General features: G+C 43.2%; 1 pseudogene; it reads left to right on the top strand.

Moving 5' to 3' along the window:
• The first annotated feature begins 10091 nt into the window (after nt 1-10091).
• Nucleotides 10092-12251, top strand: LOC101661894 (annotated as a pseudogene).
• Nucleotides 12252-15635: the final 3384 nt, after the last annotated feature.

The raw sequence follows: 15635 nt of genomic DNA on the forward strand, positions 1-15635 counted from the left end.
CTTCATTTTCATTCATGAGTAATCTTTTATATGAAGCTCAGCTTCAAGGGGAAGAAGGAGGGGGTCAAGGCCTCCATTCCCATGCCCCTGATCGCCTGGGGAGGTGGGAAGCAAAAGTAAGAGAGGCCTAGGAACAGACACAGCCCATTCAAAATAGGAATCTGAAATGAAACACACGAAAGAACAGGCTGTTACACAGTACGCTGCAGTAGCTGAAATGCTTTGGCCCAGCAAAAGCCTACAACTGGCCTGTTAAAGAGATGCAAGCAATGAGAAAATGGTCTTCAGGGTCAGGGTTCAAGGCCCTTTAAAACCGAGCCAGGCAGGCAAACCACCAGAGTGCCAAATCACTTGATAATTTCCAGAAACTCTAGGCCTCCGACCATCTGATCCGCTGAAAATATAAAGTACTATAGGACTGTTTTCCAAGCTAATTTAACTTTTCATTCACTCATTCATTCAACAAAAAAATGTATTAAGCATCCACTACATGTGGTGAGGGAAAGGAGCCCTGGTGGTCCTGCAGGTTAGGTTTTGTGCCGCTAACCACAAGGTCAGCTATTCAAACCCAGCAGCGGCTCTTCGGTAGAAAGATGTGGAAAATTTTACAGCCTTGGAAATTGTACTCTATACAATTGCAGTTGGTTTATATGGGAAGCAGTTGGCTATAAACGGAGGCTACAATGAAGAATATTACCCAGTCCCTTGCACTCAAGGAAAAGCTGCATATGAGTAAAAGCAAGACGTGACTCTGCTAGGACAAAAGGTACAGATGTCCTGTAAATCTTTGGGCTTGTTTCAACCATTTTAGGTAACTCAAAACTCCTCTCTCATGAACTCAACAGGAACCTTCCGCAAGGCTGTCCCTTCAACAGGTACTTTGGCTTCGCTGGAGAATTTGAGGTCTCATTCTCAGGGTCATGTAAGTACTGGCACAAAGCAGAGGATGAACATCCCCAGAGTCTCACTGCCCCTCACCCTAGCCCTGACCCTGCTTGGTACCTCCACATCCACTCTGTCCCTGCAGTGGGGAGCTAGTTCTAAAACTCGCTTAGAAGGATCATGCTAGTTGCCCATTGGAATTTTGCGCTGGATGCTAAGAAGCAATCTCATGCAAATTGGTTTGCAGGCTGACCAAGGTTTTGAGCACCAAATGGTATATGCCCATCTACACCATTGGTTCCCAAATTTATTTGGCTTACTGCCTCTTCTTCAGGAAATATGAAAACTAACTCAGGGACCCCCTGGAAACGAACAAATTTCTGTGCTTCCATCCAGCATCCAGTCTGTGTATCTGCTTTTGCAGCCCCTCTGGACCATTCTGGGGTGAGGATGGGGTGGGTGGTATCACCTACTTTGGGAAACACTGATCTGCACAATGGATATTGATCTACACAATGGATACTAACAGGCTTTGGGGAATCCTTCTGGTTTACAATGAATACGCAGCAGCCCTACTCCACAGATACCCAGACTGTTGGTTTATTTGTCTTCCCAGTGGGATAACAGAGTGTCTAGACTATGAAGATAGCTTAAATTGATGGACAGATCAACTAACGAGCTATAAAAAAAACATTATGGTAACTCTACTTTGAGGTTTCGCCCGTGCTGCCTTCGTTGAAATAAAAGGGACCCAAGCATAATCGCCATGCTTTCTGGAGCGTCTCAGTAAATATGTCTACCTAAAAACCTCCAAATATGCTTAGAAATCAAATGAAAGTTTATGTTTGTTTGCTTACCTCCTGCGGCACAAAGAGAAGCAGAAAACGGGCAGAAATCCCAGGACAATTATGCTGCCCACACCAAGCGCAAACATTCGGAACATCTGTGTAGACACTGTTGGTTTAATTATAGCCTGTTACTTTTATGACTTAAGCAAGAGAGAAACCAATCTGAGCACTTTCATCAAATCTGGACAGAAAACGATTAGTTCCTAAAGGAAAATGACGAGGGGTCCTAATAAACGGGTAAATATCCTGGCTGCCCCATCAGTGGTAGGGCTTTATGACATTGTTTTGTGAATACAAGTAAAAGCCACACTTTACACATGTACCCCACCCCTGCCCGCCACCACCCAGTGAAAGCTTTGACAAAATGATCCTACTGATTTTGTTAACAGATTATTACGAATGCATAGTGTATACATTTCTTCCGACAGCCCCAAGTGCTTTTGCCTTGGCCATATGTTAGACATCCTAGAGAATTCAAGGAGTGGATTCATCTATGAACAGTTAACTTGGTAAAGGAGCAGCTTATTAAATGTTTACTCTGTAAAACATTGCATTTAAACAAGGAGAATTTGCAGGTGAATAAGCATATTTTATTCCTACATTATTAGAAATGCATTCTAATGCGATTGGGGAATTGTGAGTCACGGTTCAATTTTCTTCCTCTACAAAAACCACATCTCTTCACACAGAATATATAATAATCAAACTGATGCACACTTACCAACACTGTGTGACAGTGTCAAAATTGTAATACTATATTCGTGATTGGGTTCCCATTGCTATTATTAATACTAAATGTTCAACAATGAACTGTACATTGAATGGGGACAACATTAACCCAAGACGTGGTTTTGCATACATCATTTTTTATGGTATTCGTCAGTGTTCTATCAGATCCAACATGTTCCTCATGGGACCAACTGGTAATATGCCCCACTAGGCAGAAAAGAGACTGCTTAGTTTTCAAAACGTTCTTTAAAAAATGAAGCAAAGTCAAAAACAAAACCAAGAAAAATTCATAAGAAATTATGCCGTCTACTACTAAATACTTAAATATTGAAGGAGACCAGAATGAAAAAGATTCTGCTCAGGTTCCACCTCGCACAGCCTGAAGCCATGGAGACAGAACACAACTAAAGCCAAAGAGGTGGAGCTCAATTCAAAGCTGCCTTGCAGGACTACCCGAGGCAGAGCCCTGACCGCTGGAGACTTTCTAAGAGCAGAGTTGCTATTGGACTGGGAGCCCCCTTTTAGGTGAGCTGGGAGTCCCACATAAAAACGTGACAGGTTCGTTCCATTTTTCAAGGCAGAGATATAAAAAGCATCAGAGGATAAACTTACCATCCTTTAACGCAGCAAAGCACTTGAAGGGGCTGGTGTCAGAATAACAGCATTTGTACCGCAGGCATGCACTTTCGTTTAGATGCAAGCCGCCAGGGCAAGGCCGAACCTTTTGATCCATCTTTGGAATGCAAGCTGTCATAACAGAAATCCAAAAGAAAAATCATATCTCCATGGTTAATAAGTATTTTCCCTAATGCAACCATTATTTCGAAGCAAAACATTGCTTAGGACACTTAACAGAAAGTACTGAGGGATGCATACAAATAATGATGGAAGCGGAAAACTTAGAGTTAAACTAAAATTTGCCACCTGGAGAAAAAATATCTATCATTGACAAATTGTTGCTAAGGTAGTTCTAAAAGAACTCTAAAATCGTAAGTAGAATGAATCCTGAGTGATTCAAAAATAATACAGAAAGAACCAAATAACAAGAACTGACCAAACCCACTGTTCCTGCAATCCCACAGATAGTCATTGTAGGATTCAGCTATGCTACACAACCGCACTAAACGCATCAGTGAGAATGAATGTAAGTAGCATTCACACAGAGTGAACAGTGAATGATCCTATTGACTTTATATAAACACCATATTGAACTATAATATTTTAAGATTCTTCCTTTGGGCCCTAAATTCTGAGGCTATCACTTTGAATAGGCAACGGTTTGGGTCATGAACACCAAGATTCAGGCAACTGTGGTAAATTCTTACATATTTGAATAAAAAATACCTACAAGCTTGATTTGTGCTTTGTTTTGAGAGTGTGGGGTTTTGTTTTAAGCATCCTTCATAAGACAAACGGCAAATAAAAAAGCTAGTATCACATTTTCAGTACGCATTTCCACATCAACAAGAGACAATAGTGGTTTGAAGCACTCTTTTATGGGTTAATGTAGTTTAGTGCATTCCTCTGTTTTAATGATAAGCAATTCGGGAAGCTGAGGTAAGAACAGTAAGGGCAGTACTTGGGACAGGCACTTTGCTTAACCTACACTAAACCTCTACAACAAATTCCCAAAGTCGATCTAACAATTGCCTTTTAAAAAAAAAATAATACACAGAGAACTCATACATTTTACTCCGCTTCCTCCAATAGTAACATCTTAAAAAATTGTAAGCATAATACCACAAGTAAGATATTGACCATGACATAGTCAGGATACAGATCCATCACCACAAGGATTCCTGATGTTTAGAAAGATACTTCCTTTTGTATCTTCATCTCAATCCATTCCCTTGACCATCTTCCTCTTTTTAACTGCCGTTCCACTTTACCAAGCATAATGTCCTTTTCCAGGTATTGTTCTGCCTGATTATTTATCAAATGAGGACCTAATGCCCGGGCCTTAAGTGGAGAGGAAATGTTCTGAGAATGACAAGGGCAATGAATGTACAAATGCGCTTTACACAATTGATGTATGTATGGATTGTGATGAGTTGTATGAGCCCCTAATAAAATGATTTAATAATAATAATAATAATAATAATAAATGAGAGAGGAGGGATAGTGCACTAAAAAAAAAAAAAGTATAGCCAAAGTGCTCCTTAGAGGTAAAGATGGCAATTGCCATTTTAAAGATGAGCAAATCAAGGATCGAAGTAATTAATCCATTCCATCACCAACTGGCCAAGATTCACTTCCCAAACATTCCTGACAAGTGCTGTTGTCCAACTCTGAAATCTGTTCTTGATTCTGCCCAGCCTAGAAGTGAAGCTCCTCCCCCAGATGGTGGCCAGCTTCTAGAATACATACAATAAGCATCCTCCCCACTGGCACTGTTCTAGCAACACTGCCCAGGAAGGCTTAAAACAGGCTTGAGAAACATACAAGAGCCTGAACTAGATGATGCTGGGGGGCAGGGGGCACAGTTACTAGTTGCCTACTAGCCAACTCCAATGCATAGCAACCCCATACAAGGGGGCTTCAAAAAGATCATGGGTGACTAAACTACTGAATGGTATGATATCTGGATTATGTCCTATAAAATGATTTGGGGGTGGGGGGAAGAAATAAAGAGCAATCTAAAAACAGAGGGGGAAAGTTCGTGAGGAAAAAGACTCCTTTTTCATTCCATTTTTCCACAAATTTTTTGAATCCCCTTCATACACTGCAGAGAAGCACTGTACTCCCAGGGTTTGCAGGGCTGTGACCTTTGGGAAGTAGATTGCCAGGACTTTCCTCCTAGCTACCCCTGGCTGGGTTGAAAGCGCCAACCTCGTCATTATTAGCCTGGTATTCAACTGTTCACCCTCCCCAGGGTCTCTGATGAACACTAAGTCCCCTCCTCCTGCTAAGCTGCTTTTTCTTAAGATTTTTATTGCATCACGTTGACTTTTGATGAAGCAAATTAGCCTCCAGACTGAAATTATTGAGACACTGGTCATTTTGAGGAAGAAAAAGGGTAAAATGATTTTTATCAGGTTTATTTCTATCGCTTTATTTAGAGGAAGAAGGAATCTGGTGACCTCCTGAACTACCCTTGCAGTCAGCCTCAAGATTAGAATTTTGATCTCTAAGCAGCGAGCCTTTAACAAACCATAGCCCAACAGTAAAATAGACTTTAAAAAAAGTCTAAGTAGAAAAAGTAATCATTTGCAATCATACAGGGGAGAAAATAAATGGGCTGACAGTATTTCCTGTTTTCCCACCCTTTTCAAAGAAGATAGTTACGAACATTGTTTGCAAAAATTTCAATCTAAGCCAGACATTTGTCTTAAGATGGAATGGTTTGGTTTTGTTGGGTAAAAATGTGACTTCATAGACATTATTTTTACTCAATTTATTAACGGCTTGTGAGGATGACACCGGACTGGGCAGTGTTTCGTTCTGTCTTACATAGCGTCGTTCTACATTGGAAGTGATTCCACCACACCTAACAACCACCACTGCAGGTTGAAGAAGTATTTGGGAAATTCCAGTATTTTATTTAAAGGGGCTTCCATGTTCATCTAGCATATTTATAGGTTATTTCACTAATAGGTACGTGTGCATTATACCAAGGAGTTTCAAAAGCTCATGGAAGAAATGAAATGAAAAGATAATCAAAAAATGTCCACTAAGTTTATGAAACCCCCTCATACATGGCACTTTACATCTGGTAGCTTTGTAAGCTTTAAAGATTCGATCGGCCATTTGGCCTTGCTTGTGACCAACAAGTAAACCACTTGTTTAACCTACACCACATATCACCCTCTTGGAGTTCTTTTTCCCACTCAGTTTGGCCATGGCAGGATTTTGAATTCATCGGTAGAGGGTGTGTTGTATTCCGCTTTTCTCACTGGCAGCAAGGTGCTGAAACTAGTGCTTTGAAACATGAAGAGATGTATGCAAGGGGATAGACTAATTCAGTCACCGATTTTGTTAAAATCAATTCCGCATGATTTTTAATAAAAGCCTTATGTCTATCATTCATATATGTCAGTGGATATAAAGCTTCTCCTTGAAAGGGCACCACATGCTGTACAAAAAGAATCGTGTTCATTTGTGGCTAATAACTCTCAGGGGTCATCACATGCCCGGAAAAAAAAAACACATTATACACAGGTTCACAAAAGGGCTTGGTGATTTGAAACCTGGAAGTCTTATTAAAACAGATGGAGAAACATCTGGTATGTTCCATCACATCAGGACCACACAGTACCTTACTGAATGCCACCAAAGGCATCTCTTTCACAATCCTCAGACAGTGAGTAAATAAATGTAAGGCAAGGCCATTATTTTATGAAAAGGAACAAATAACTATTGACTGTCTTACAAATGTTGCATTAGTTCAGTCTCGCCATTCTTTATGGTAAGTCTCTTTGTTTGAAAGCTGAGGACAGTGAGGTTCAGAAGTGATCTTGTCTGAGGCAAAGGGCACCACACTGCTTCCTCAATGTGTCACTACTGTCTTCAAAGCGTGAGCATCAATAGAGAGGGTGGGGGACAATCAAACAAGAACTTACTTGTTGGGGAAAAAAATCTTAGCAGCTCCTTAAACATAAGGTGTTTATCCAAATCTTGGTCATCAGTGTTTTCCTTGTTCCATTCAGCATACTCTTCGGAGGAAACAGAATCCGGGAATCCTTGAGAAGAAATAAAATGATTAATGCCAACATATAACCCATTTCTCCCTTTGGGCATATCTTTAATAACAATGACCTGGCATAATTCTGGCAACACTAATAGCTCACAGATCATGTGTGACCAACTCAAGTACTTAAGCTATAGGCCAAAACTCCCTATTGTTATGTTGAATACTGGTTTTCAATTGTAACTCTGCTAGCACTGGCATTAAGAGGCCTCATCTACTGATAGTTTGGAAGTAGTATGTATTTGAAGTAAATCAGCTATTGGTACCAATCCTATCACCAAAAAAAAAAAAAAAAGCTTGAAAGATACTGTTGCAATGGTTGCTTTTAGTTCTGACTTGAATGAATCCTGTCTACATAAGAGAATATCCTTCTTCTTCCCCACAGTATGGCCATGCATCCATCATCAAACATTTTCTACCTCTATCTTTAATAACTTCACAGTAATCTATCATACAGCTCTGGTAATTATTTAACCAGTCTCCCACAGGAAGACATTTGGGTTTTCCCTACGTGATCGACATGACCAAGAATACAGCATTGATTATCATCCAAAGGGAAAGAAAAAAGCCCAAACAACCCACTGCCATCAATGTGATCCCAATTCACAGTGACCCTGCGTAGTGTTTGCAAGATTGTCCATCTTTCCAGAAGCACATAACCTCGTCTTGCTTGTGCAGAGGGACTGGTGGGTTTGAACTGCAGACCTTGTGGTCAGCAACCCAACACCTAACCCACAGTGCCACCTATATCTGCAGCTATTCATGACAAATTCCTTAGGACAACATCTTTACAAATGGTTCCTGACTATAGCCCAAATACGTTACACTGCTATGCACTTCTACGTACACAAGTGCCAACTGTCTTGCATGCCTAGCCCCGCCCCCCTTTACCAATTTGCAAGCCAAAAAACACCCTTTCTTGGGTCATCATTTCCACCTTTGATTATCAGTCAGGTTAATTCTTTCGAACATGTTTTTTGTATAATAGAGAAATTATTCCTGAATCCACTATGTATGCTACAAATGATTTTATTTCCCTTTGACCCATTTCCCATTTTAAAAGTTGCCTTTTAAGACCTAGTGGTGTAGTGGTTGGGCATTGGGCTGCTCACCAAAAGGTCAGTAGTTTGAAGCTCTCAGGGAGAAAATGAGGCTTTCTACTCCCTTAAACAGTTACCAATCTCTGAAACCCACAGGGAAAGTTCTTCCCTGCCCTTTAGGGTCACCACAAGTTGGAATCCACCCAGTGGCAGTGCAGTTGGGGGTTGTCTTCCTTTTCCTTTCCCTAAGTTGTTTCTCATTAAGCTCTTACTGTTCTTCAGTTGCAAAACAGACAGAAAAGTGGTATTATCACGGAATGTAGAGAGTTTTGCCACCTTTCTTCCCAATACTAACTCCTCACTCCTATTTCTCTTATTGGACTGCTGAGAACTTCTAAAAGCAGATGAATAATAATGGCTGTGATAATGGGATTCTTCCATTGGATCGCTCCTGACTTCACTGGGAATGTGCTAGTCTTTCACCGTGCAGTAGCATGTTGGGTACTGGCTTTAGATTATTCTTTATATTAAGGACAGAGTCCTCTAGCCCTCGTTGACTGCATGGTTTGGGGGGCTGTTTCCATTTTGTTTGGAATCAGAATGGAAGTGGGATTTTAATGTTTAATGCCATAGCAGTATTTCCCCTCTGCATATTAAGTACTACAAAGTCCTCCTTTATTTCCCACTATTAAAATAGTCTTGCACTCCTGGAATAGACCCCACAACTGCCCCAGCTATAAGTAGGATTTGGGGATCAACGTTCCTGAGTGAAACATGTCTGCATTTTTCTTTCTGTGCTGCTAGCAGTAGGTTTGGGTAGGAGCATTGCACCCACTTCATAAAATGAATTGTAAAGGTTCTCATCTTTTGTTCTAAACTGAAACTACTTCAACTGCTTAGAAACTATTTGGTTAAGGGTTTGGAAAACTCATCCATAAAGAGTCGCAGCTGTATTTTTTGGAGGAGGGGAGCTCTTCAACAACCTTTCTTTTTATGATCACGTGTCAACTTTGATCCTCCCATTCCCCAGGATATCTACTTTCAAAATAATTATTAAGATGATACCATAAAGATTACTCAGTTACAACTTTTCAATCTCCTTTATATCAAAGTATATCCTCTTTCTCAATTTTAATCAGAACATCTACGGTCACCTGAGTATGTATTCTCAGCCTGTAGTATACAATAAGCTCTACTATAAATGTCAGCTTAAACAAAAGTATATTATTCACATGCTCTTTATCTTTATCACTCCTGCCCAGGACCTTCAGGACACATGCTAACACCTTTCCCCATAATGGTTTTGTACATTTCTACTTGTATCTCTTCAACTTAGTTTTATATACCATATATACTTGTGTATAAGCCGAGTTTTTTCAGCACAATTTTTATGCAGTTTTGTGGTAAAATTAGGTGCCTCGGCTGATATTCCGGTTGGCTTATACTCGAGTATTTACGGTATCTCAAAACTATGCATAAATGGTCATTCTTGCACTTTGTTTCTCAATGTGGAGTAAGTAAAACTATATAAAAATAACCTTTATGTCTTACCAGAGTTTTGAACTGACCTACATTCTTGGTACTGGGGACACATCAGTGAACAAGTCGGGGAAGATCCCTGCTCTGATGGAGCTTACAATCTAGTGGTGAAGACAGACAGCAAAAGCAAACTAAGAAGTTAAATCATTACAAGTTCCAACGAGTGCTATAACAGAAACTGGATACTACTACCAAATATAGCAGGGGCCTAATTTAAATAAGGGCTGCCTCTCTGTGAGGACAACTAAGTGGCCCCACACCAAAAGCAAAGGATTAGAAGCCAGCCACAAAAAGGCCCTAGTGGAGCTCTCTTGAGTCACCTGGGCCTGCGAGCATCCGCCGTGCACAGCCCCAACCCGCTTCAGGATGCCTGAGGAAGTGCACCATAGAGAGGAGGAGGTGGAGACCTTCGCCTTTCAGGCCAAGATCGCTCAAGTCATGTCCCTCATCATCAATACCTTCTATTCTAATGAGGAAATTTTCCTTCGGGAGTTGATCTCTAATGCTTCTGATGCCTTGGACAAGATTCGCTATGAAAGCCTGACAGACCCTTCCAAGTTGGATAGTGGAAAAGAGCTGAAAATCGACATCATCCCCAGCCCACAGGAGTGCACCCTGACTCTAGTGGACACAGGCATTGCCATGACCAAGGCTGATCTCATCAATAATCTGGGAACCATTGCCAAGTCAGGTACCAAAGCATTCATTGAGGCTCTGCAGGCTGGTGCGGACATCTCCATGACTGGGCATTCTGGTGTTGGCTTTTATTCTGCCTACTTGGTGGCCGAGAAAGTGGTTGTGATCACAAAACACAATGATGATGAGCAGTATGCCTGGGAGTCTTCTGCTGGGGCTCCTTCACTGTCCGTGCTGACTACGGTGAGCCCATTGGTCGGGGAACTACAGTGATTCTGCAGCTCAAAGAAGACCAGACAGAGTACCTAGAGGAGAGGCGAGTCAAAGAAGTAGTGAAGAAGCACTCTCAGTTCATTGGCTACCCCATCACCCTCTATCTGGAGAAGGAACGGGAGAAGGAAATCAGTGATGATGAAGCCGAGGAAGAGAAAGGTGAGAAAGAAGAAGAAAAGGATGAGGAGGAGAAGCCCAAGATTGAAGATGTGGGCTCAGATAAGGAGGATGATAGTGGTAAGGACAAGAAGAAGAAAACCAAGAAGATTAAGGAGAAGTACATTGACCGGGAAGAACTAAATAAGACCAAGCCCATTTGGACCAGAAATCCTGATGATATCACCCAGGAGGAGTATGGAGAATTCTACAAGAGTCTTACTAATGACTGGGAAGACCATTTGGCAGTCAAGAACTTTTCTGTAGAAGGGCAGTTGGAATTCAGGGCATTGTTGTTTATCCCTCGCCGTGCTCCCTTTGACCTCTTTGAGAACAAGAAGAAAAATAACAACACGAAGCTTTATGTCCGCCGTGTGTTCATCATGGACAGCTGTGACGAGTTAATCCCAGAATATCTCAACTTCATCCGTGGGTGGTCGACTCGGAGGACCTGCCCCTCAACATCTCCCGAGAGATGCTCCAACAGAGGTCATCCACATAAAACATTGTCAAGAATTGCCTGGAGCTCTTCTCTGACTTGGCAGAAGACAAGGAGATCTATAAAAAATTCTATGAGGCCATCTCCAAAAACCTGAAGCTTGGCATCCACAAGGACTCCACCAACCGACGGTGCCTTTCTGAGGTGCTGCGCTATCACACCTCCCAGTCTAGAGACGAGATGACTTCCCTCTCAGAATATGTTTCCTGAATGAAGGAGACCCAGAAGTCGATCTATTACATCACTGGTGAGAGTAAAGAGCAGGGGGCCAATTCTGCTTTTGTGGAGCAAGTGCGGAAGCGGGACTTTGAGGTGGCCTACATGACCAAGCTGATCGACTGCGTGCTGCGTGCAACAGCTCAAGGAGTTTGATGGGAAGAGTTTGGTCTCCATGACCAAAAAGGGGCTGGAGCTTCCGGAGGATGAAGAAGAGAAAAAGAAAATGGAGGAAAGCAAGGCCAAGTTTGAGAACATGTGTAAGCTCATGAAAGAAATTTTGGATAAGAAGGTTGAGAAGGTGACACTCTCCAATAGACTCGTGTCTTCACCCTGCTGCATTGAGACTAGTACGTACGGTTGGACGGCCAACATGGAGCGGATCAGGAAAGCCCAGGCTCTTCGGGACAACTCCACAATGGGCTATGTGATGGCCAAAAAGCACCTGGAGATCAACCCGGACCACCCCATTGTGGAGACGCTGCGGCAGAAGGCTGAGGCTGACAAGAACGACAAAGCCGTCAAGGACCTGGTGGTGCTGCTGCTTGAAACAGCACTGCTCTCCTCTGGCTTCTCCCTTGAGGACCCTCAGACCCACTCCAACCGCATCTACCGCATGATCAAGCTTGGCTTAGGCATTGATGAAGATGAGGTGATAGCCGAGGAGCCCAGCACTGCTGTTCCTGATGAGATTCCCTCCCCTTGAGAGTGATGAAGATGTGTCTCGCATGGAAGAAGTAGAGTAGGCCATTCTACTCTGAAACCTTGTGCTCTCTGTATAGTGTCCCCATGACTTGAGTGACCCTAGCCCACCTGGGCTCTGCAACTGCTATTATCTAGTGGTTCCCCCCCTCCTGTTCTTGTGTGTAAAGCAGGATCTAAGGCCCTCACGCCCTGTTGTCCCCTCCTTTATTTGGGAATGGGGTTAATGTTGTGTATCTGTGAGGTTTCTTTTTCGTTTATTTTGTTATGTTAAAGTATGCAAAATAAAGATGCCATTTTATACAGTTAAAAAAAGGCCCTAGTGGAGTGCATTCAACACAGGAAGCAAGAGAGTTGACTGTCACCAGACACACTGCTAGATTAGTGGGCCTGCTGCCTAGCAACAATGGGAAGCCGTGAAAGCTGGACACGGCCTTGACAGAACCTGTGCTCAGCGCTGCCGTCTGTTCACGCTCCCACCCTCCTTCGGGAGCCAGCACAAGTGCCCTTGCTTGAGACCAGCAAAGGCAGTGCTTGCTTTCCTCAGCCTATCTCTGAGATAAGTGGAGGTGGCCGCAGTGCACTGTGGCCCAACTCTCCAGTTTAGAGTCTCTTCTGCAAAAGGAGTGCCCCCTAGAGCTCCTCCTACCTAGGGTGGAGGTTCATCCCAACTGCAACCTCCCCTAGTGAAGCCTCCAGTCCCAGAGAGATAAGCTTGTTCATCTAGTGTGAGGCTCGGAGGGGGCGGGGTATGCAACCTCTCGGTCTAGATGTAAGCTAAGAACAACAGGGGCTGCCAGAAACTGAGAGATACAAGAACATAGGAAGCTTTCTGGCCCTGCAGAATATTAAGCCAAACACGGGGGCCCAGGCTCAGAAAGACCCCGTGTTTGGCTTAATATTCTGCTGCAACTGTCCTGAAATTCATAATACATTTTGAACAAGGGGCCTCATGCTTTCATTTTGCAAATTAAGGAACCATCTCCAGGGTGAAGAGTGAGAAGGACCTCTGTGGATCACGGCATCAGCGTGAGAAGGGAGGGCTGCCGGGTCTCTGGAGAATTCCTGCCACCTCTCTAGGCTCAAACAGACCTCCATTTGCATCCTGGCTCTGCTACATTCTAATCTGTGAATTTGGACGAGTCAATAAACACTTCCCCTGCCTCAGTTTACTCATCTTTGGAACTGTGGGCAGTAATTGCGAAGCACTGGATAAGCTGTGTCATCATGAGTCAGAATTGACTTAGAGGCAGCTTATGTTACCATGAACGTCACATAGAGAGTGCACCATAAATCAATGGGATAGTTAGCATCAGTTTTGTTGTTTAAATTTTGAATTTAAGATGGCTTTATTTTTAAGTTTTTTATTTTTATCATTATCTTAACTGCAAGTGCAATCCCTTCCCTATTTCGAGCTGTGCTGTAGTTGCATTTTAAAATAAGCGGATTTACACAGTGAGTCCCTTTACGGAAAAAAAAATAAGTACTTAGTTGCATTATGAAAGCAAAGCACTATACAAACAGCAAAGGCAGGAGTGTCAGGATCCTAATGAGATAAAGTGACTTGTTAATGATCACACAAGGAAGTCCGTGCAGGAACAGAGGCGCGTGAGTCTCCTTACCCTTATTTCCAAGAGAAAGCTTGGTGCTTGACTAGGGACAAGACAGCCACCCAGACCTATGCCCACTGCCTCTTGTCCTCTGCAGGGATGACAAATGAGGTATTTTGATACAATGCTAGAGAAACTAGCAACTTGCTTTTGTCCTGGAAGCTGAAGCATTTTGCAAACATGACCTATTAGCCAATCTTGCTTTCTCACCTTTTTTCATCTCTTCCAAATAAGACAAGAAGAATGGACTGACCTAACAGGTTCTCTAGAGAATCCATGAAGGAACTGAAATCAAACTCGCAAAGCCCAAGCTACATGCCTCCTAATTCTGTGTGTCACTTGTCTATATGCTCCCTCCAGAAACACAGCCTGAACCGACTATGGCAAGGCCTCTCTAAGCTGCAGGCATGCCGCATTCCTCAACTCTGGTAGGGCCCTTCCACGGGAGAGAAAGTGAATTCTTCTAGCCTTTGGGACACATGTTCAGGCTTACACTATAGCACTCTAGAGCTGTAGTCAAATTATTTCCCCTTTTGGCACACAGTTACAGTTATTAAGAGATATAATTTTAAATTTATATTTAATCCATGTGGTCTGAGAATCTGGGAAATCTGAAAAATATAAAGAAACATGCTAACTCTGTAGTAGAAATAGTCCTCATGGAAATAAAGAACTCACACTGAACACAGTATTTTGTAAATGCTACTTGAAATAGAAGGTTAAAGAATTCAGGAGACAAGAAAATAAAATGCACAATTTACAATGTTTCATTACAAAGATAAAACACAGAATGAGAAGGCTCCTGCAGCTGTATTAAAATTTCCAAAAAAAGATAAAAGTAGCTCATACATACTGCAGGGTTTCAATGACTAGTAGGGAAACAAGCATGAATAATTTGGAGTATTATCATTTCTAATTAGTTGTTCAAAAGTATTACACAGTAAGTTTTAAAGAAAGGAAATATGGCTGTGGGGTTTTATTTTGAGTTAACAAAAGTTTTTTTTGGTGATTTGGCAATTGCTAAATGTATGAAACACTACTGAATTTTTTAGTAGAAAATGGTTCGTTTTATGCTCTGTGAATTTCCCCTCAATATAAAAAGAGAGGCTGGCATTTTGTCAGGGAGGGAACCAGGGAAAGAAAGGGGGAGGCAGCAGGAGATGCAGAGAGAGGGGTGCAGGCGTGGAGGGAGGGGGGCAGAAGTGTAAAGGGATGGGGGGGCAGGCATGGAGTGGGGACAGGGGTGGAAGGAGGGGGACACAGGAGTGGAGGGAGGGGGTGCAGGCAGGGCAGCAGTGGTCACAGATGTAGAGAAAGGGGGCCAAGGCGTGGAGGGAAGGGGGAGCAGTTGCAGATTTGCAGGGAGGGGGTCAGACGGGGAGGAGGGGGACAAGGGTGAAGGCAAGGGCACAGGCAGAGTGAGGGGGCACAGCCGTGGAAGAGGGATGGTCCAGCAGTGGAGGGAAGGGGCGCAGGCGTGGAGGAAGGCAGCACAGGCGTGGAGGCAGAGGACGCATGCGTGGAGGAAGTGGGGGCAGGTGTAGAGTCAGGGGAGCAAGTGTGGAGGCAGAAGGCGGAGGCCTGGAGTGGGGTGGCACAGACATGGAGGCAGGCTGTGCAGGCCTAGGGGGAGCGCAGGCATGGAGGGAGGGGGCTCGGGCATGAAAGGAAGAGGAGCAGCAGGCATGGAGGTAGGGTGCGCAGGTGTGGACGGGGAAATCAAAGGAAGGTGAGACCAAGAGGGCAAGGGCAGGTGTGGAGGGATGTTCAGCAGCAAGGAGGGAGGGGTGGCGGGTGTGGAGGCAGGGCCCCAGGCAT

This window comes from Echinops telfairi, unplaced genomic scaffold (assembly GCF_000313985.2).
Source record: "Echinops telfairi isolate 266 unplaced genomic scaffold, ASM31398v2 ScPeMD7_7472;HRSCAF=8510, whole genome shotgun sequence".
Lineage (NCBI taxonomy): Eukaryota > Metazoa > Chordata > Mammalia > Afrosoricida > Tenrecidae > Echinops > Echinops telfairi.